This window comes from Ursus americanus, chromosome 2, assembly GCF_024610735.1.
Source record: "Ursus americanus isolate L20-20 chromosome 2, mUrsAme1.1.p, whole genome shotgun sequence".
Lineage (NCBI taxonomy): Eukaryota > Metazoa > Chordata > Mammalia > Carnivora > Ursidae > Ursus > Ursus americanus.
In genome coordinates, this window is record NC_142128.1 from 29,120,636 (window position 1) to 29,142,094 (window position 21,459).

The 21,459-nt window shown below is 51.9% G+C and overlaps 1 long non-coding RNA gene across 10 annotated transcripts; it reads right to left on the reverse strand.

Moving 5' to 3' along the window:
• Positions 1–1,683: 1,683 nt before the first annotated feature.
• LOC123778590 (uncharacterized) lies at positions 1,684–21,222 on the reverse strand. Of its 10 annotated transcripts, none has more exons than XR_015727961.1 (6): positions 20,930–21,222; positions 9,194–9,280; positions 7,507–7,614; positions 6,907–7,094; positions 3,958–4,023; positions 1,684–3,322 (listed from the first exon to the last, which is right to left on the reverse strand). It is a non-coding gene; the product is annotated as an uncharacterized LOC123778590 (long non-coding RNA). The 10 variants fall into 10 exon arrangements; XR_015727956.1 differs by having other exon boundaries at positions 1,684–2,168; positions 3,253–3,322; positions 7,507–9,280; XR_015727967.1 differs by having other exon boundaries at positions 1,684–2,489; positions 3,253–3,322; positions 7,507–9,280.
• Between the last annotated feature and the right edge of the window lie 237 nt (positions 21,223–21,459).

Sequence of the window (21,459 nt, forward strand, 5' to 3'; positions counted from 1 at the left end):
ACAGAAGGCAAATTGGCTTCAACAGGCGAAGAATTTACCATTCCCTATGGCTGCATCTGGGGCTCAAACATTGTCACAGGGGTTTCATATCACCCTCAGAAACCTCCTACATGCATTCACATCGGTCACCAGCCCAGCAAATCCAGTGGCAAGTGGTTTCTTTTCCTATAGTTCTGGCAGAACAAGTCTGTTCAAGGAAGTTCAAGGTAGATTCTGATTGGCCCAGCTTGGTCACGTGCCCATCCCAGAGCCAATCACTGTGACCAGGCCTGGGTCACCGTGACTTCCCTTCTAATATGGCTTCCCTGTTAGCAAAAGGTGGAAACCATGGAAGCAAACCCAGAAGTCCATAGTATTTTCCATGTGTCAGTTGGGAGTTTGGGAATGGGAGATGTGTATGTAAAGTTTCTGGCACAACAGCCAAGACCCAGATCCAACCAAAATGTCCATCAATGGATGCATGGATAAAGAAGACGTGGCATATACATGCAACAGAATATTATTCAGCCTTAGAGAAAAGAAGGAAGTCCGGTCACATGTGAACACAGGGATGAACTCAGAGGACATTATGCTGCATGAAACAAGCCAGTCCCAAAAGGACAAGTCCTACATGATTCCACTTAGATGAGGAATCTAAAATAGTCACACTCATAGAACCAGAGAGTAGAATGAGGAGTGCCAGGGACTGGGAGGAGAGAACAGGGAGATACTGGTCAAGGGGCCCAAACCTTCAGTTATGCAAGAGGAGTAAGTTCTGGAGAGCTAGTGTAAGGCGCAGTGCGGAGCTGATGTTGTATACTTACGGATGCACCAAGAGGGGGGGTCTTAGGTTAGACGTCCTGATCACCAGAAACATTAAAGAAGAGAGGCAGGAGAACACTTTTGGAGGGGATGGATTTGTTTACAGCATAGATTGTGGTGATGGGTGCATACTTACCTCCAAACTCAGCAAGTGTATGGGTTAAATATATACAGCTTTTTGTATGTCAATCATCCCTCAATAAAGTGGTATTAAGCTTCTGGCACACAGAGGAGACTCCGTTCATGGTGGCGGCTGGCGTTAGGATTCGGACCAGAATGGCCCTCCTGGGTGTCCTTAACATGTACGTGTTTTAAAGTCCTTTGCAAATGTGCCCTCCACATTCAATGACATCCCCCTTTCCTCATTCTTCTTCAGTGTTTCACCAAGAGGTCAGACCAGGGGAACTTGAGGCATCCTCCAGCCTGTGACAGGGCATCACGCTGTCGTCTGTGGTCCACCACAAATGGGCCCTAGGCATCCCTGTCACTGACCCCAACTGGGCAACCTGGGTCCTCCCTACCCCTCCGGGGAAATTCCAGGACCTCTGACACCCGCCTACCTCCCCCTCCCCCAAAAGCCTGAACTCTGGAGCGAGAGGCAGACAAGATTAAGAGAACAGGTTTTGCAGAGTTAGACAAAAACCTTTGCGGTTCATAACGTCAGCGAGAAAATTCCAAAACCCCGGGGCGAGCGGTGATGTGGATGCTGCTTGCAGCAGCCCGCCTCTGATTGGAGCTGCCCAGGGCCTCCCCGCCAATCAGCGCGGGTGCTGCAAGACCTGGAACTTCAGAGCTTAGCAACGAGAAATCTGGAGGAACTCTGGAATTAATTTAAGGAAAGGGGAAGGAAAAAAAAAAACGAGAAGGGAATTAGTAGGCAAATAATCAGGCAGCACAGTTTTATTATTACCTTGTGGCCAAGGCAAGTCATGAACGTTTTCAGCATTAATTACCAGCTGAGAGGGAACCAGCCAGCTATCTTGTCTCAAACGCTGGGGCTGATGTTTTGTTGATGTTTTGGGTTTTTTGTTTTTTTCCCCTGAGCTGGTGTTTAGGTAGAGATGGGAACAGAGCCAAGAAAGAATGGGCAGAAGAGGTAGGATAATTAAAGAAAAAAAAACCACCCTTGATCCTGGCTGCCATAGCTCCTTCCAGGAGTCTCTTGGCCAATCTTTTCCTGGGATCATCTTCTGTCACGTGACATCACGGATGCCAGCCTGTCTGAAATGGGAACCGGAGGTCAGGGTGGCTATAAATGGTTTCCGAGATTTCAGATGGAGGCCCAGTCGGAGGTGATGGTGGCATTGGCTGGGCCATTCGATGACTTTTTATTAAGTGCCATTCATGTGTCACCACTGAGACAGAGGCTGTAAAATAGAAGCGAACATCACATAACAGTCCCTGCTCCTGTGGGCTGACAGTCTAGCCCGAGGTGGGGGAGACTAGATAGAACTAATCAGTTCATTATACAAATAAGCCATGTGATTATGTTTGGGCTGACTCTGAGCAAGAAAGACTCGGTGCTAGGAAAAGGGTGTGTGGGTCAGGGAGGGTGCAGTAAGAAGGGCTCCAGCTTGCCTGGTCCCACCTGGAATAGCATAGCGGTGGGGTGGGTTCCAGAGAGGGAGGCAGCTGGGCCAGGCAAGCCGAGCTCAGGGCCTCAGGGCCTGCAGAGTTCAGAGTTTGTCCTAAAGCAATCGGAAAAATGAGAATCCATTCCGGTTTCTAAACTGGGACGTGGGATAATTAGATTTACAACTCAGAAAGAACACTCTGGCTGATGGGGGGAGGACAGATCAGAGAGGGCAAGGAAGGCTGTGGGGTGATGGAGCACTTGGGAGGCCATTGAGACGGCACGTGTGTGGTACCTCCAGGGGACCTCGAGCATGAAGCCCCAGTGCTTCTAAGGGGCCTCGTTGATAGTTCTCCTCAGCCCGCTCCACCCCAGGGCCTCGTGTCCTGGAAAACATTTGTCGAGACATTTCTGTGATTTCAGAAAACTCATCCTGGTTGGTTTAGGACCTGCCTGGTTTCAGCCCTCTAAAGTCCCCATTCCCCGGTAACCCCAGGATGGTTGGTCACCCCACTCTGGGACAGGATTAAGTGGGGCCAAAAGAGCTAGCTTCCCTCACTACGGGACGCTTCTTCGCATCTTCTCCCCAAGCAGCCTGGACACAGGCTTAGCAGCTAATATGCTATGTGGCCTGGAAGAAGTTACTTGGCCTCTCTGGGCCCTTTCTCCTCATTTGCAAAAATGGAGTTGGACCTGGAGAGCCTGTTGGTCTCTTGGCAGCCCTGAGTTCTTTCGGGTGCTGCATTTCAAAGCTTAATCAATGCAGAGGACTGAGCCTTGAGGACAGGGCCACACACCCTCGGTGCGGCCTCCAGCAAGGTTCCTTGCCTCTCTGTCCCTAGTTTCTTCTTCCATAAAATGAGAATAGTAATACTTACCTCATGGTAGCGTGAGCACCACGTTAAGGGAAGTCGTTCTGTGTTGGGCATAGCTGGGTACTCTAGTTCACTAAAAGTAAGACTGGGAGTTAAGATTTTCCTAAGCAGTGACTGCCAGTTTTCGAAACAATGCGGATGTGATTAAGCACATTTACATTTCAGGTTTTGGGACGTGCACTTTATATTTACAGCACTTACACTCTGTTAAGAGTGCCTTTTACCTCCGAGTGTCTGGTTCCACGAGGTGGAGACTAGGTCCTTTTTGCCACTGCCCCCTCCCACCCCCAGATTAGAAATTTGTTGTTAGTTGAGGTCACATTGTGCCCATTGTAGAGGTGAGATCAAGGCTCAGGGAAGTTAAAGGTCCTGCCATTAAGTGGTGAAATCAGAATTTACACCTAGATCTGATTCAGGGTCCTGTTCTGTCTGCGAATTGATCTCAACTTCCTCAGGGGTTACATGAAGGGGGCAAGAGTGATTGAGAAGGGATGCAAGCAGACAGATGTGGGGAGGGGACCCCTGTGAAGCTCTGACTAGGAATGCTCTGGGGGGAGCAGCTGCGGTGGCCTGGCATGACCCCAGCAGCCTAGCCTGATCCTCATGCAGACAGGAGCCTCGTGGAGGCCGTTTTCTCACATCGCTGGTTGCCATGGAGATGGCTGTGCGTGTGCGTGTGCACATACGTGTGTCCATGCTGAGAGATACCTCAAGTCGGCTACCCAGGCTTGCCCCAGAGGTGCCGGCAGTGGGTGGGCAGACCAAGCTGATACCCTTGAGAGAAGGGAAGGAAAAGGCTGGCATTCTTATTTTTATCATGAAAAACTTTGAGCATATGCGAGTATACAGTACAAGGGACCCAGCTACCCATCACCCACCTCCAACAATCCCCAGCTCTTGGCTAATCTTATTCTGTCTCTAGGGGGAGACAGAAGGTCCCCTTCCCTTCCTCCCTCATCCCACATACTTTAAAGCACATTCCAGACATCAACCATTTCTTCTGCAAATATTTTAGTATATGACTCAAAAAAAAAAAAAAAGAATTTTTTTAACCACCATCACCCCTCCTAGAACTAACAGTAGTGCTTTAATATTAGCAAGTATCCGGTGTTCCAATTCCTCTGGTTGTCTCATAAATGTTTTCTTTACAGTGGTTAAAATCAGGACCCATATAAGGTTGATAGGTCTCTTCTGTCTCTCTTAATCTGTAGGTACTCGCTTCCTCCCTTTTTCTTCTCTTGCAATTTATTTGTTGAAAAAGACTGGGTTGGTTGCTCTGTGGCATATCTTACAGACTGAGTTTTGCCTATTGCATCCCCGTATTGCTGTTATATGTGTTCCTCTCCCAGCTGTGTTTCTTATAAATCTGTCGTTAGAGCTAGAAGCTCACTCAGATTCACGTCTGTTCTGTGTGTGTTTGCGTGTTTGTATAACTTTACAGTGGCTGCTTAGTATTTCCATTTGAAGGCACATAATGTCCGGTTGTCCCTCTTTGTGTTGTTAGCAGCCATTGATGATGACTGTCCGGATCCACCGGAGGTTGCAAACTGGTGGCACACTGATTCTATCCTTCTGTCTTTGCTTGTTAGCTGGGATACTTCCAGAAAGGGATACTTGCCCTTATCAACTATTTGGTTACTGCAACGTATAGTTCATACCAGAAAGGATAAATGCTTGGTTCTTTCCCTTTGTTTGACATTGTCAAAATAATGAGTTAGTTCCTCAGCATCCTCCAGAGGTGACATATGAGTTCATGTTTTTCTATTTTTCTTTCTTTTTAAAAAACTTATTCATTTGAGAGAGAGAAAGAGCACGAGCAGGGAGGGGAGGGGCAGAGGGAGAGGGAAAAGCAGACTCCCCGCTAAGCAGGGAGCCCGTGGGGCTCCCAGGACCCCAGGATCATGACCTGAGCTGAAGGCGGATGCTTTAATCAACTGAGCCACCCAGATGCCCCTGTTTTTGTATTTTTCTAAGTATCTTGGCAACCTCATAGATTTGGATGTATATAACATGTTTTAATCCATAGTGGTTATTATTGATACTCAAATTGTCCCATCTTTGGCCAGTGGGAGCCTCTTCACACTACCCCCTGCATCCTTTTTGACATGACTCCAGAAGTCTTTCACGGTCCCAAGTGACCTGGGTGACCAGATGTGCCAGGCTCGCCTTGTACATTCCCTGCCTTACTCCTGGAATCGGCCATATCTCCACAAAGCCCTGATTTCTGGTTCAAAGTGATGGTTAGAGACCATAATGTGGGTGCAGGGAGTGCTTAGATAGCTGCTGAACTGGTCGTTCTTTCTCACCTTTTCAGGAGACGAGGTCAGAAACACATGCTTCCACTTTGTCAGGCAAAATATAGCCGGAGTTCCCTCAGATACTTTCAGCTCAAATCTGGGGCTTCGGGTTTTTTTTTTTTTTGCTTTCACAACTCCTTTCTTCCATGATGGTGTAACAAAGCCTGCTTCCAAAGGCAGAACTCTCTGCTGTGTGTCCCCTCGAGCAGGAAGCATGTGAGAAAGCACTTCTGTCTGTCCTCTGACATGAACCTGAGCTCTCTGAGGAGGACGTTTCGAGGTGGCTCCAGGGGCAGCCCGCCTCCGGGTCCACAAGGGGCCACCATCTCCCGGCAGGTGAACCAGCTCCTTCCCCCATCCTGTGTGTGGATCCTCTCGCCTAGCTGTTCCCAATCCTGCCTGCACACTTGAGTCACATGGGGACTTAAAAAACCCCTCCCAATCACAATTAAGTCAGAATCCCCGGGGCTAGGACCCTCACATCCGTATTGTTTTGTTTAAGCAGTCTGGGTTATTTTAATGTGCAGCCAGGGTTTAGAATCACTGCTCTAGTCTCTGCTTTTCAGCCAAAGGAAGAGAAGAAAGCAGCCAGGGGGTGATAATAGAATGGCGCTGCCTTAGAGCACCACTGGATTTGAATCCTGGCACTCCCAGTTCTGCCTCTGAAATCCCTGAAAGAGCACACAATCCCTCGAACTTTCTTCAACAATCAAAATGGTCTATGTCTATGCTGTGCAAAGTGGTAGCACGAGCCCCATTGAATTAGTTGCTTGTCGGGCAGTAAATGTTGAGATTTTTTTAACTCTTAGCTAATTTACACAAAAATAGCCACGTATGACTAGTAGCTACAGTCTTGGACAGCGCCACTCTGGAGAATGACTTCACAGCTACAAGCTTCATATCCGTAAAATAGGGACTAATAAGAGTTACTTCATCGGGCTGTTGTCAGGATTAGAGATAATGTATAGTAAGGACATAGTGAGCTCAAGGCATTCAATAAAACACCGCTTCCTTTCCTTATTAACATCAGCCTGTCGCTCGTGGGGGAAAACCACCACCACCAACAACAAAACAACAAGAACACAAAAACTTGCCCAGAAATTGAGTGCTCAGAAGCACCCCACCACAGAGACTAAAAATTCTAAGCCATTCCCGAGAAACTCTTGGAAAATATTCCTTAATCATGGAAGTGCAATTGCAGCAGGAGGTTATCAGCGGCAAGGCTGTATTTTGTTACAGATCTAGCCGCAGCTCAATAAATTAAGCAATCACTCAAAATAACATGTTGCTTTAATCCCCTCTTGGAACAATTTCAAGTTGTTTGGTTTTGTATTAGCACAGCCCTTGAAAGGAGACTCACGTGGGTCTCATTGCTTTTTCCTCACTCCGTCAGACCCTCTCTGGATAGATCTCCGCAGGACTCGCAGGAGGGAGGGAGGATGCCGAGCCGAGCAGAACTCCTTTTATCAAGCCCGGAGCATTTCCCATCTTCTGGCCTTTATGTGCTCCACGGCTCATTCGCTAAGTTACTGGCAGGTTTATCTGCAACTAACACAGAAAGAGACACTTCTCAGCAGCCAGTCCCGGACGTGAAGAGCAAACTTGCAGCGGCTTTTCCATTCTCCTCTTCTCCTTAGTGCTTTATAATCTCACAGTAGAATTTCATTTCCCCTAGAAACTTGGCACTGGAGGTGTCAGCCGGGGAACATATTTGTTTGTGTAAATTAAAAGAAGAATATGTTTTGACCATATTTAAGTTCTAACTGCACTAAAGAAATAAATACTGACTTGCATAGCGCTTCTCACTGCACAGTTCTGGCTCACCTCCCCAAACTCTGCCTTTGTTTATAAAACCCAAGCTGATGAGAACTCTAAACAGCTTACCACCTCAGAAGGCTCCAGGGACAAACTCAGGGGCCACGTCCACCCCCATCCAGGTCCACACGGCACATCCCCTTACCTCATTTGGGACTTGCTTCCCCTGACACACTGCGTCCTTGCTGGGGTGGGCGAGGGCGTGGAAATGGGCTCCCCCACCCATGTGCTGTTGATGGTCCCTGGGCAGTAGCTGTAGAAATTTAAAATGCACATATCCTCTGGACCGAGACATTCTGCTTCTAGGAATGTATCCTATGAGTATACTTGGATACGTGCCAAAGAGAGTATATGTTATAATGGCAAAATCCTGGCGTTAACTGAAATGCTGGCTGGTACGGGACAGGTTAAGTATGGTGCAATGCCAGAAGTCATTAGAAAGAATGAGGTGGGTCTGAGGGCTGTCACGTCTTCAGGATATATTGCAACGCCCCTGGCTTTTTTTCTTTTTCTTTTTTTTTTTTTAAAGATTTTATTTATTTATTCGACAGAGATAGAGACAGCCAGTGAGAGAGAGAACACAAGCAGGGGGAGTGGGAGAGGAAGAAGCAGGCTCACAGTGGAGGAGCCTGATGTGGGGCTCGATCCCATAACGCCGGGATCACACCCTGAGACGCTTAACCGCTGTGCCACCCAGGCGCCCCCGCCCCTGGCTTTCTTAATGTTATGAGCAAAAAAAGTGAATGCACTTGAACATGCGACGAAAATGTATGGAGATTATGCAAACTGCGTCCAGGGGTTACTGTTTAGAAAGCGGAATTAAAGATAAATCGCAAACGAGGTGTTCCTTCATTTCCCACATTATTCTCTTCTGTACTATTTTCCTTACCACCAGCATGGTATTATTTTTAAAATTTGGGGCAATTAAATAATCTAAAATCGTGTTTTTAAAATGATTTCCACACTCTGGAGCAATATAAAATGATAATACTCTTTTCATTACATGTCTGTCAGGCCAGTGGAGTGGTGGTGGGAATCCTTGCTTTTCTGGTTTCTTTTTTCTGTCTCCCTCTCTCTCTCTTTTTTTTAGAGAGAGGGAATGGGGGAGGGGCAGAGGGAGAGAAAGAATCTTCTTTTTTTTTAATTTTGTCATCTTGAACTTCTGGATAATTTTTGAACAAAGGGCTCCATATTTTCCTCGTGCAAATTGCATAGCCAGTCCTGCTTTGTTCAGGAGCTGTTCCCTTGCCACCCGACACTGACCCACTCGGGACTCTGCCCCCACTTCCTCTGCTCTCCCCAAAATCTACCCACATAAGGATGTGGGCGGAGGAGACTGGGACGGAAGAAAAATGTGGACCTCTCAGCCAAGGTAACAACATAAAGTCAGTGCTCGACTTGGCTTCAAACTATTTGAAGAGTGACAAAGGGAGAGAGGGTAGGCAGGCGGATCAGGACGGGCAGAGGCTGGTAACTTTTGATGATGGGTCCACGCGCTCAAGAGAGTATTTTCCTTACGTTCAACATGGCGGGAAAGTAGAAAATAAAAGGACAAAAAGGCCATATAAGACCGTGCTTCCGGCAGCTCCTTAAAATGTTAACCACAAAGCTTCCAGATGACCCAGTAATCCCACTTCTAGGGTGTATGCCGAAGAGAAATGAAAATGTACGCCCACACCAATGTTGGAAGCTGCATTTTTCCTAATAGCCAGAAAGTGTAAACAACACGTGTCCATCACCTGACACACGGATACATAAGTACATGGGTAGTCTTCAGCCACAGAAAGGAATGAAGGAATGAAGTCCCATGGTGCACTCCGGCGTGGACAGACCTTGAGAACACGACGCTCACGGAAAGAAGCCGGTCACAAAGGATCGCACACTGTCTGCTTTATATGAAATGTCTAGAACGGGCAAATCTATAGAGAAGAAAGTAGATGAGTGATTGCTTAGGAGGAGGGTGGGAAGGAGGATTGGACAGTGATGTTTCTTTTTGAGGTGATAAAAATGTTCTGAAACTGACCATGAGGATGGATGCCCAACTCTGTGAATATACTCAAAGCCATTAACTGTCCACTTTGAATGGGTAAATTGTATGGTAAGTGGATTATATCTCGATAAAGCTGTTAAAAAAAGTCATGCCCCCCGCTTCTCCCACCAGAAATCCTTAGTCTTCAACTTCTTGCCTTTTGGAAAATCCCCTCTCCCGCACCCTCTCTCTGTGCATGCATACACACACACACACGCACACACACACACACCTGCCATCCTCCCCTTCATTTTCCTTCTTGTGCCTTAAGATGTTTTTCACTCTATTTCCATTCTCACAGACTTCAGAGAACTGCCTTCTCTGAGAAGTTCCCTCCACAGCCAAGGTGCCCCACTGAGGTATCTTTCTAAGCTATAAGTCTTGCCTCTTTAAAAGTTACTCAGTCACAGCTATTAAAATTACAACTTTCAGATCCCCATGGTGTCCTATTATGGCAGGCACTAATAAATCTAATAGTTACGAATTCCAAGAGCTTCATAATTCCCTCAAGAAAAGAGAGTCCGATTCAATCTCTCCAGAGCCAGGGGTCTCTGATGTAAAAGGTTAACAGTCAATTCACAGGTGGGGAGAGAGGATGGGAAAGAACGTTCCCCGGGCCAAATCGGAAGGCAGGTTTTTGAGTCTGGAACAGGGGTGGGCCAATTATAGCCTGTGGGCCAAATTCGGCCCATGTCTTGTTTTTATAAATAAGTTTTATTGGAACACACAGCCACGTCCATTCATTTCTGTGTTGTGTCTGGTGGGTTTTTTTGGTTGTTTTCTTTTTGTTGTTGTTGTTGTTGTTGTTATAACAGCCGAGTGGAGTAGCTGTGACACAGACCATATGGCCTGCAAAGCCAAGAATATTTAGTATCTGGCCCTTTAGGGGGAAAGTCTGCTGGTCCCTGAGATGGAAAATCCAGGCTTGAACCCCAGCTCATCACATGCTGGCTGTGTGACCTTGGACAGGTCAGTTCCTCTCTCTGTTTCTTCATCAGCAAGCTGAAGGCAGTGCCTCCCTTATGTATTGCTTGGATGACTAAAATGACTTCATATGTGTCAAGCGCCTAGTACGTACAAAGCACTCGATATATGCTGGTGGTTGTGTTATTTAGAAAAGGAGGCCGACCACTCCTACTCCACGGGGTTATCTGATGCAGTGGAGATGGTGCCTGTGAAAACAGTTGACGAAACATACAACTGTTTATTATTGTTCTAAATATCTCAAAGGCTTTTGAGATAATTCTCTGCTTCTTAGTAGTATTTATAATTTGGAGCCTTGAGAGTATAAAAGACCTCTAATTTCAGAGGAAGAAGGACCTCGGATCCACAAATCCAAACCCTCTCACTTAACGGCCCAGGAAACTGTGCCCCCGCCCCCGACCCCCAGCTGGGATTTGAACCTGCCCAGAACCAAAACCTGAGTATTTTTTTGACTGAACTCTGCATCTTCTCTCATAACGAGTGCTCGGGAATCTGGGCCCATGTGTCTCTACATATCCGTGTTGCCTCTGAGCTCCCCACCAGAAGCCATTGAACAGGACTCTGCTGCAGAGCACTGGCAGGTGGGGTCGGGGCAGGGGTTGGAACGAGATGCACATCCCCATACCCTTCAGTGGCTACCCAGAAGTCTGCTGGGGTGGCCAGGGCTGACACTGCACCCCTGACAACCTGCTTTCCTGGGAGGTGTCCTTTAAATGGGTTTGGACCAGGGGTGCCTGGGTGGCACAGCGGTTGGGCGTCTGCCTTCAGCTCGGGGCGTGATCCCGGCGTTGTGGGATCGAGCCCCACATCAGGCTCCTCCGCTGTGAGCCTGCTTCTTCCTCTCCCACTCCCCCTGGTTGTGTTCCCTCTCTCCCTGGCTGTCTCTATCTCCGTCAAATAAATAAATAAAATCTTTTAAAAAATAAATAAATAAAATAAATGGGTTTGGACCAGGATCTACAGTAGCCTCTCCGTCCATTTGCTTTGCTTCGCAATTAACTAAGCAGCTCATACATGCTGGGTCCCGGGGATACACCAGTGAATGAATGACAAGCGCCTGCCCTTGGCTGTTGCCCCCTTGGACTTCTCAAAGGGGCAACAAGCAAACCAATAAGCATCTGGGCAGTTCAGCCCTGTGATCAACCTTCCTTTTGTCCTTCCAGGATTTCTGTCCCACACCTAACCCTGCACTGATGAATTGGAAAATTACTCTGGAACTGGCAGTCGGCTCTGTGGATGGTAAGAGTTCAGAGGGACTGCTTTGGGGTAAATCAGATCTGGGCAGGGCTGCCTCCCTAGTTTGCAAAATGAAAACCCAGCGCCCCGTGTGCCAAAATTATTAAAAATGTCAAGATGACGACAGCAGGGCATTAAAGCAAGGACCGGGCCCACAACTTGGGGTCAGCCTCTTCTAGCTGGGTACCTGCCTGCGCCTTGGTTTTCTCATCTAAACAAGGCCCTGTTAAGGCCCACTTAAGGGTTGGTTGCGGCCGTAAAGGGAGATGAGGTATGGCAAGGGCCTATGAGAATAGTACCTGTTTGTTACTCTTAGATACTGGTTACGCCTTAGGCAGCTCACGGTCAATGCCAGGCACTGTCCGTAGTTTTTTAGGGACGTGTTTACGTCCTCTCTGCAGCCCTGCCGTGGAGGTACTATTATTCGAGCACCTCTGGATGGGGCAACAGAAGCCCAGAGAGAAGAGGGAGCTTGCCCAAGGTCACACACCAGTCGGTGGAAGAATCCGGATTCCAATCCGGGACATCCCGTCCCTGGTCTGTGTTCTTAACCTACCTGTGTGTCTCAGGAATTGACACATGACGGACACACACATGGGCACACACGTGCAGGAATGCACGCCTCTTCCCTGAGATGCTAACACCAAGCTTATGGTGTGAAATTTGCTCCATAACATGGGATTCTTTCTTTGCTTTCTCCTTCGTCTGTCTCCCCTGACTCGAGGGGGAGCCCCATCAGGACAGGGGCTGTCTTGCTCCCAGCTGCACCCCTGGCCCCCGGCATGGTGCTCAGCACACAGTAGGCCCTCAACAGACATGTGCTCAGCAAAGGGAGGCAGGAAGCAGGTGTCCAGCCAGGGCATTCGGATCCAGAATCAACAGCTGCAGTTCTCAGAACTTCAAGACTGTGTGGCCGAAGGACTTGTTCTGGGGAGATCCCGGAGCTAAAGAAATCATCTCACTCACTCCTGGCTTTTCCCACCTGGGGTTCTCTCCACCGAGTGGGAGACAGGCATGGCAGGCCCAGCCCCCATCCTGGCAGGCCGCAGGGCGGGGGCGGGGGTTGTGCTCTGGCAGCTGGGCCGGCAGCTGTCTGCCAGGCTCTCCGTGCCTGCCCCAGCTGGCCAGCTGGGCCCTGATGCCACCCCCCACCCCATGACACAGCAGAAAGTGAAACCAGAGTCCGCCCCTGCTGGCTGGGACCGAGCGCTCGCTGTTTCCCTGTAAAGCCACTGTCCCAGGGGGGCAGGCAGGGAGCTGGTGCCCAGGCCTGGCACGGGGTGGCTTGTCGAAGGAGTGTCCCTCCGGGCTGAAGGTGCTGCTGTGGCCCCTGCCTGTCCCCAGGGCCACTGGTGCTGTTTTTGAGCTACGGTAGCTGCCCAGTGGAGCCCTGTGACTTCCTTGATCTGGGACAGAGGGTTTACTATTCTCCCCGTCTCACTGAGACACCGAGGCCCAGAGAGGTGCCCTGCTGAGGAAGAAGGGTGCTGGGTCGTCACGACCCTAAGACGGGAGACAAATCCAAGCTAAGGGGGGTGGAGGGGTGGTGTAAGGGCAGAGATGTCATTGATGTGGGCGGGCAGGGAAGGGGTGGGGGTACCCCTGAGAAGGGAGGACATGTGAACGTGACGCCCAGGCTGTCATGGGTGGAGCCCGCCACAGATTTGAACTGGCGACCCAACTATGTGGCTGCCGAAAATGGCTGAAACACACACGAATGCTTAGTTCAGTGGGCCTGGGAAACTCGAGCATCTCGGTCCCTGCGCCATCCTCAGGCCACCTCTACTATTCTTTGCTTAATATTTTTCTTCCAAGCAACTTACCCTTTTTCACTTACATGAGTTGGGACAGGAGAGGGGGCCTTCTAAGCCCTACCCTCAACTGAAAAGCAGTTGCTTGCTGCAAATAGAAATTAGCCATACAAAGAAGAACCTAGGAAAATACCGTACACCTGGAGCCAGGTAGCACTTAGAATCGCCGGGTAGATCTGCGCATCTGACGTGGGAGGGGGCTATTCTAAGCTGTGGGTTTCATGCGGGAGGAAATGGTGGCCCAGAGAGGTTGAGCCACCTGCCTGGGGTGACACAGCAGCGGTCCCAGGGCACAAGCAGGCTGATTCCAGAAACCCATGCTCCGCTGCAGGGCTGCGGTCTCCCCTCCTTGTTTGAGTCGCCGCAGCATATAAGGCGTGTGTTAGAAGTGTTAGTACCAACACCTTTCACTGCGAATGCTTTAACTTCCCCATTTTCAAAGCACCTTTGGGGCTTGTATAGCGCTTGGGCTCATTATACCCTTGGGTGCAACCACTGAACCCTTCGAGGCCCGAGCCTGGGGTGCGGCCCCTCCCTTGGCAGACAGGGAAAAGGAGGCAGAGGGTGGGAAAGCGACCTGGCTCAGGGATCGGGGCACGGGGGAGAAAGCCAGGACTGGCCAGGGCCCCCTGCCAAAGTGGAGATCCCAGAGGCCCCGCTGGGAAGGACCAGGCTGAAGGGTGAGAGTCGCCTCACTCCCCTGGTCAAACAGGTAACGTGTGCTCCTTTCCCACCTTTCCCACCTTCCCCCATGCGCCCCCGTCCCCCTGGAGAGCAAAGGCGAACAGGCCCCACGGCTGCCCTGTTCCCCGGGCCTGACCTCCAACACTCTGCCCCTGGAGGCAAAAAGCAGAATTAGCAACCAGTGTCTGTGGATGGCGCCTTTCTCTTTCTCGTGGCCGTAACCAGTTGAGAGCCCTGTTGTGAGTGCAGGAGGGACGTGTGTGCTGGGAGAATTGGGGGGGAACGTCTTTCTCTTCTTTTAGTTGCTGGAGGACCTCAGCGCTGCCATCTTCCCCGCTGGCCCAGGGACCCCGAGGAATACTGCAAGAGCAATAAGGATTTTTAGGGGCATTATGATAGTGGAATGGAAACACATCTGCCCCCAAAAGTCCCTCATTTTCCCTGCGGTAACGAAGCAGCTGGGCAGGAAGTGGTGGCCCTCGGAGCACCAAGAGCCAAAACTAAAAAGGAAAAAATGTACAAAGTTAGAGCAGACTTTAAACAAGCCAAAATTTTCACAGTATGCGGCGGCTCCGCCCAGGCGCCCCAAAAGACTGATGATTATTGGCCAATAATTGGCTAAATATGTCACTGTGCAGCGGCTTCGAGACAGACGCGCCTCCTCTGTGCTCAGAACACCGAGATCGGGAATCTCAGAGCAGGGTAGAAGCATCATTTCCTGACACCAGGCCACTTCCAGGACTCGCCTGTGACGTTTCCCCAAGACCCCGACTGATTCTTCCCGAACTCTCCTTACCGATCTAAGGGAACCACGCACCCATCAATACCTCCTCGTGTGGAATGTGGGAAAGGCAGTCCACATGGAAACCCAGGGGGAAAATATCTGGAAAGGGGAGCAGTTGTTTGCACGGCTGGCCGTACACCAGAGGGTGAAAGGCTTGGGTAGGGGAGCTTGGTGGTCGTGGCTGATGGGGCAGAAGCAGGTGGAGGAGGGGGGATCCCTGCTAAGGTCCAGGAAGCCATCTCTCAGGTCTGGCCCCTGGATGTCCAGCCCAGGGGTTCCCCTGGGGCCGGTGGCCTGCCAGCTCTCTCAAGGTGCAGGTCCCCCATGCCGGCCAGCACCCCTGGGCCCTGAAAGGGTTAACCTCTCCCTGGTTGTTGACACCCGAGGAGGGCTTGCTCCCTCAGCAAGCTGGCATATCACACTGGGCCATCGAGAGAAGAGGGGGCTGAACACAGCCTCTGTGAGCTCTGTGAATGGAAGCCACCTCTGCCTTATCGCCATCGGAACGAAAACGGGACGCAAACCCTTCCCGACGCAGAACCGGCTCCCCGGGTGCTCGGTGGCTCCCTGGCACCTGTCGCGTGGCCCCGGAGCCCTGGCAGGGGCTCGGGGCATCTGTGCCGGTGAGCTCCTGGCCGTCTGGGCCAGGCCTGCAAGGGAGCGATTCTACACTCGCCATGTGACAGCTGGCAACCCGGCCCGGATCTCTTCTTTCAAGCAGCACCTAAAATATTCTCTGGGTGAAGCTGAGGCTAAATATGGCACGGCCTGCGAGTGCCTGGTCTGGACCTTTTAATGCCATTCTAAGATACAATCAGGAACCCACAAGGCCTTTAGGTGGCCTGGAGTCCAGTTGCTGGGGCCAAATGGGAGTCCCGTGGGACTGGCTGACTCAGGGCTGGGTGCAACATGTCTGAGCGGGCTTTTTCCCTGCAAGCTCGCCTCTGGGATGCCCACCCAGTTCTCTCTCAGCTGCCCCCCCGCCCAAGACCGGCTCAGGGGCCCCTCATCTGCCCAGCAGGCCCTCTGATGGGCCTCCGATGCCTTCTCCCCACGTTAGGGCTGCAACCCTGCTCTGCTAGCCCGGGTCTTCCTTGCTGCCCGAGGGAAAAGGGCTGGGGAAGGCAGCAGTTTGCATGGGTGGCTTGCACGGTAGCTGAGATGCCTAAGTGCACGCTCGGCTGCTGGCCCTGCGCCACGCCCCTGGGCCCACCCCAAATGTGAGGATCCCAGGATCCCGGATCCTGGAGAGGACTTCCGGCTGGCCTGCAAAAGCACAGCTCTGCCCCTGAACCTTCTAGCCTCACGTCTGCTCTCTCACAGGCGGATTTGTCCCGAGCCCCTAGGACGGCCTCATCTGTTTCCCTCTGAGCGTCTGGGAGGCTCTGCTTAGCAAAGTGGGCTTCTGCCCTCAGCAGAGACCACGTGGTAAGTGGGACAGTAAGCCCTACAGAGCCTCTGGGGAGGCTGCCCTGAGGAGCCAAACACCCCTCTTCTAGCCAACAAATGCTGCCGGCCGGGTCCCAGCAGCAGAGACCCCCTGTGCACCTGTCCGGGGGCTCGTTTGGGCTCTGGTGGTGCTTCTAAGGCCACGCTCAGGCCTGGGCTGGCAGCGGTCCAGGCTGCCTGGGGCAGAGATGCCAACAGGCCTGGGCACTGATTTCACGCACGATTCCAACAAGAGGGCCTAGCTCTCTGCATGCCTCTGAGAAAATTTTCGCACCACGTTGCACAGCTAACTTCAGGCTCGAGGCGGCCACCACCTCCCTTCCCTGCGGAGGCCAAACAAATCCTGGACAAAAGGCTCCATTTGCCCCATCTTCCGGGTGCATTTTAAATATGGCTTTCTTGTGACACCAACAGCAGTTTTCACTTCCTACGTGTGTGTGTCTCCCTTTCGTGGAGCAGTGTGGCCATTCAGGGACGCCCGAGAAACAAGTTTGCCTTGTGGTTCCTTAAATGCAGATGCTTGATATAAGGAAGATGATGTACGATCCAAAACTTGAAGGCTCTGTAAACACTGACAGGCCTCCTACAACCCAGGCGGGCATCGGATCACTGGCTACTCTGAAGGGAGACCAGAGGAGGCCTGGGGGCTCAGGTTGGTGGAGGCACCCCAAGGCTCACTCCTCCCAAACTCTCTACCTCTTCCACCCTTTTGCTTGAAAAGCCTGCGTGGCTACTGGGCCGGCAAAGTCGATGGTGGTTTTACCTCACAGTCGTGTGGTGGTTTTTGTTTCCCTCATTCCGTACATAAGCAGCAAAAAAAAAAAAAAAAGCATTTTACATGTTCCCAAGTTTGGGATGCTGGGCAAGAGAGAAAATTCCAGAACAATGTTTTATTTCGGTGTGTGTGCACGTTTTTTTCTGGCAAGTGAGCTTGAGGACAGAGTTTCCCTTAACCGTGATCAGGCTAATTTTTATCCTCACCGCCCAAAAAAGCTGTATTTACTCCGCGATCCCAATTAAAAGAGGGTGAGCCGATCTGCTACTAGAAAGCCGTACCTTTACCTGGCGAGAATCATCTTTCTGTTCTTAATATAAGGTGGAGTGTGTGTGTGTGTGTGTGTGTGTGTGTGTGTGTGTGTTTTGGGGGGTGGTGCTGGGGAGCAAGAAATAGAGGGAGTGTCCCCTTGTAGGGACTTTCCCACCTTTCACTGGTTTGAGTCATAAACGCATGTTTTATTCTTAAGGGAGTATTCCTCTCATTGCACTACCCCCTCCAAATATTTTACCCCCCGGCTAGAACACATTTCCCCCCACACCGTCGAAACATTTGTGTCCAGATGAGGTTCCCTGTATCTTGTATATTGCTAAGAACTAACTTCCAAGTTTCTTTTTTCTTCTAAATCTTGGGGGGGTAGGTAGCAACCGCTTAATGAAACTTCACGCAGGCCAAAGAAGAAAACCCAAAATGCATGTAGCATATTCAGCAGTTCTCGTTAATTTGTGCGTGCGTGCGTGCGTGTGTGTGCGTGCGTGTGTGTGTGTGTGTGTGTGTGTGTTTTCTTACCGCTGCGGGGAGGGCAGGGAGAGGGTGGTGGTAGGAATATGCAAAGGAGCTGTGATTCTCTGCCGAGTACTGAGACTTCTCACTGCAGAGCCCTGATTTATAAGCCCTTCACCATACTACCGTGCCTGTTTCCAGACTCCAAAGGGGGGAAAAGTTCCGCTCAATGTATTCAGAGTTACATGCGCCTTTCAGGGGGCTGCGTGTCAGCCAGGGCTGTGCCGTTGCAAACGCTCGCAGGAAAGCAGACTCGCTTCGCACTCAGCACGAAACTCTGTCTGATTTTCCCCACTTCGCAATCCAGTCATGTTAACATACGGCTTCAGCGCCTGGATGCAAGCTCGATGTCTTGGCGCAATATTCCGCGTTCCGGCCTCGTTAATTCGCGCAACACACCCGATTTGTAGAAGTATCATTAAAGGCTAATTTGGCGAGATATCCCTATTTAGCAAAGCAAATAGGATCTGACAGCTCTCTGGGGCTGCCAGGGGGGACGACGATTCAGCAAAGCACAAACACAATTTGTGTCACAACGTGACAATTTCCCATCCATGAGCCACACTGGGACCATGGACTCTTGAAAATTGTGCTGTTTCATCGTGTCCCGTAACAAAGAGAGAGAACTCGGGAAGTAAAGAACTGTTTTTGCCAAGGTCCCAGAGCTCAAATGTCATCTGTGTGTACATGTCTCATGTCTGTTAAACACAGAATTTTCCATCAAGAACCCTGTGTTCCAAAGTTCTTCACGTGCAGTTCACTTTCCTATTCGGTGCTGTGGACACCTGACCAAAATCCAGATTTGCAAGTAGATCAACTTAAGGTATGTGGGTGTCTCTGTATAGGTTACAACCAGAGGGCAGGTGTGTGTGTGTGTGTGTAAATTAATACAACTTAATAAGGTGAATATTCTGGGAAGGGGATTTGTGCCCCTATCACCCTTGTCTTAGAGAGCTCCTGTGAACACACTATCCTGAGTTTCTTATGAAATGGCTCAGAGCAAGGCACCGAAGAAATACCGTGACTCCACGTAGAAAGAAGCCAGTGGAGCGGTGCTCCTTTGACCAATGTGAAGACAAATCTAAGGTCATTACCATTCACAGCTTCAACGGTGTTTGATTTGGAGGGTGTCAAACCGGGATGCCACTCATTCCCTTCAAATCCTATCCTCTACGACATCTCATTAAACCACTGGGCAAAAAAAAAAAAAAAAAAAAAAAATTGTACAATTCCCTTATCTCCTTCTGGCCTCCCAAGGCAAGAGGCCCTTAAAAACTTAGCCGGTTCGACAAACTGAGCGTGTGTGTGCATACACACACACACACACACACACACACACACACACACACACGACTATCCAGCCCCCCCAACAGCCTTTCACTTTTACCAAAAGTAGCAAACCTCCCCCCCTTTCTCCAGTCAGCTTTTAGACGGCAACTTGGAGGTGTTAGCACTTGGCTCTCTCTCCACTGGCTGCTGGGCCTGAATCCCTCGATGTTTAGAATGACCCCAAAAGCGGGACTTTGTGGGCCAGTTGGATAAAACATAAACTCATCTCGCCCTCAAAACCCCGATTCTGGGACCACAGCTTCCAAAACCTTTCGAAAGAAGCGTGTTCCCCTTCACGGCTCAGAGCACTGGGGCAGGCCGCCTCTGAGGCAGGATTTTGGAGAATCCTGGATCATTAAAGGAACCCTGGGTTTTCCTACAGGGATGACAGTAGATCTCAGGGAAAAGCCAGGATGGTGGTGGGAGGGATGGGGGCAGGTATTTGCCCACCCCAAAGCGGGTACCTTTTCCCTCTCCTGCCCCCTGCCCCCAGCCCCGCGGCTGGGCCCAAAAGCTTCCCAGGGAAAACACTGGGCCCCCAAAATGTCCCTTAGCAAAGCGCAAAAGGAGTGCCCTTGGTGCCGCATACAATCCCCACCCCACCCCCAGCTAAAGTTTAGTTATTTATGCCCTTAATTGTCCCTCATTAAAGTCAAATTTGCTGCTTGCCGGGATTGGGGGAAATTATTTCCACCTTAATAGCTCAATTAGCCTCTGGGTTCCAAAAAGGCCACCCCCCCACCTTTTCTCCCCATTTTAAACCCCCTCTCTTTTTCACAACTTCTCCTAAAAATAAATTATAAATATGGATGTGTCCTCAGAGGATCTGAGCGGCACATTCCAACGCTCCCCACGGTGGGGACTGGAAGCAGGAGAAAGCAGAATGGCCACTCCCCCCCATCCCCAAATCAAAATGCCTCCCCCCCCCCTTCTTCCCCTAACTTTTGCCGGAGCAACACAGTGTGGTCTGGGGCCCTGGCACTCTAGTCTGCCCCCCGGAACCTAGTCGTGTTTTTTTTGCCCCCCGCTCCTGCCCATCAAAAGCTAAGCCAACGTGCTATGGCCGCCTGCTCCTCGAGGGGGAGGGAGGGAGGGGGCAGCCAACTTTACTTCGGGGAGGTGGTAACTCTCTGGGGACTGTCCTCTCCTGCTTTGCCGGCGGTCCCCGGGGCCCGGGCCGAGCCAGCGCGGCCCGGGGCGCACGTGGAGTGGCGGGGCGCGGCGCGGCGGGCGCGGACCGGCGAGCGGGCGGCCTGCTCTCGGCGCGGCATTGATATCGGGGTCACGCAGCGAGTCAGTTTCCCGCACGGGCTTTCCGGGGTGGGGGCGGGGTGGCTGCCTTTTCAACCGCCCATTAATTTCCAAGCCCCAGCCTTGGGGAGGTGGGGGGCTGCCTCGCCCCGATCCCACCTCCTCGCCTAACACGCCCCTCTCGGGAGCCGGGAAGGGGGCTGGGGAGGTAGCCCAGCCCCGCCGCCTCGGGGGGCGGCAGCGGCGGCGGATCGCAGCCCAGACAAGCGTCTAGCGCCGGGTCCCCGGAGAGCCCGGCGCTGCCCCCGCCGCCACCTCCCCGCTCCCGTCCCCACCCGCCCCCCCAGGCAGCCGCCCCACACCCCCTGAGCCCGGGGGCCTGGGCACCCACCTGCCGCGGCCTCTGCCCCGGCGCGGGGGAGGGTGCCATGCAGCCAAGAGGGGGAGACTCACCGCCGCTGCCTCCTTCGGGGGCGCAGGGGGCCCCCCGGGGCTGCGCCTTCCTGGGCTCCCGGGAGGCGTGCGCGGGGCGGGGGGCGCCCGCGGGCCCTGCAGCCTCCGCCTCGATTGGAGCCCAGCCTCAAATCCTTCACCGCGCGGTGGGGGGGGGGGCTTCCAGAAAAAGATCCCACCCCTCCCCAGACAAGATCCAAGTGATGGGCGGGGGGCGTAGAAAATCCTTTTCTGCCAAGAGCACGGAGCCGACGGGGCTGCACCCGGCCTCCACGGTCCGCTGCCGCCACAAAGCCGCGCCCCCGCCCCCCCCCGGCCCCCCCTCCCCCGCTCCCCCCCCCCCCACGCCCTATGGCCGGCCCGGGGCGGGGGCTGGGCCGGCCCGGGGTTGGCGGCGCTGGGGAGGCGGCGGCGGCCCAGGCGGGGCGGCTCCTCCCCGGCCCGGGAGAGAGGGCGAGAGCCTGGAAGCGGCGCGCGCCCGCCTGCCCGGGTGGGGGCTGGGGCGGGGGCCGGGGTGGGGGGGTGCCTTC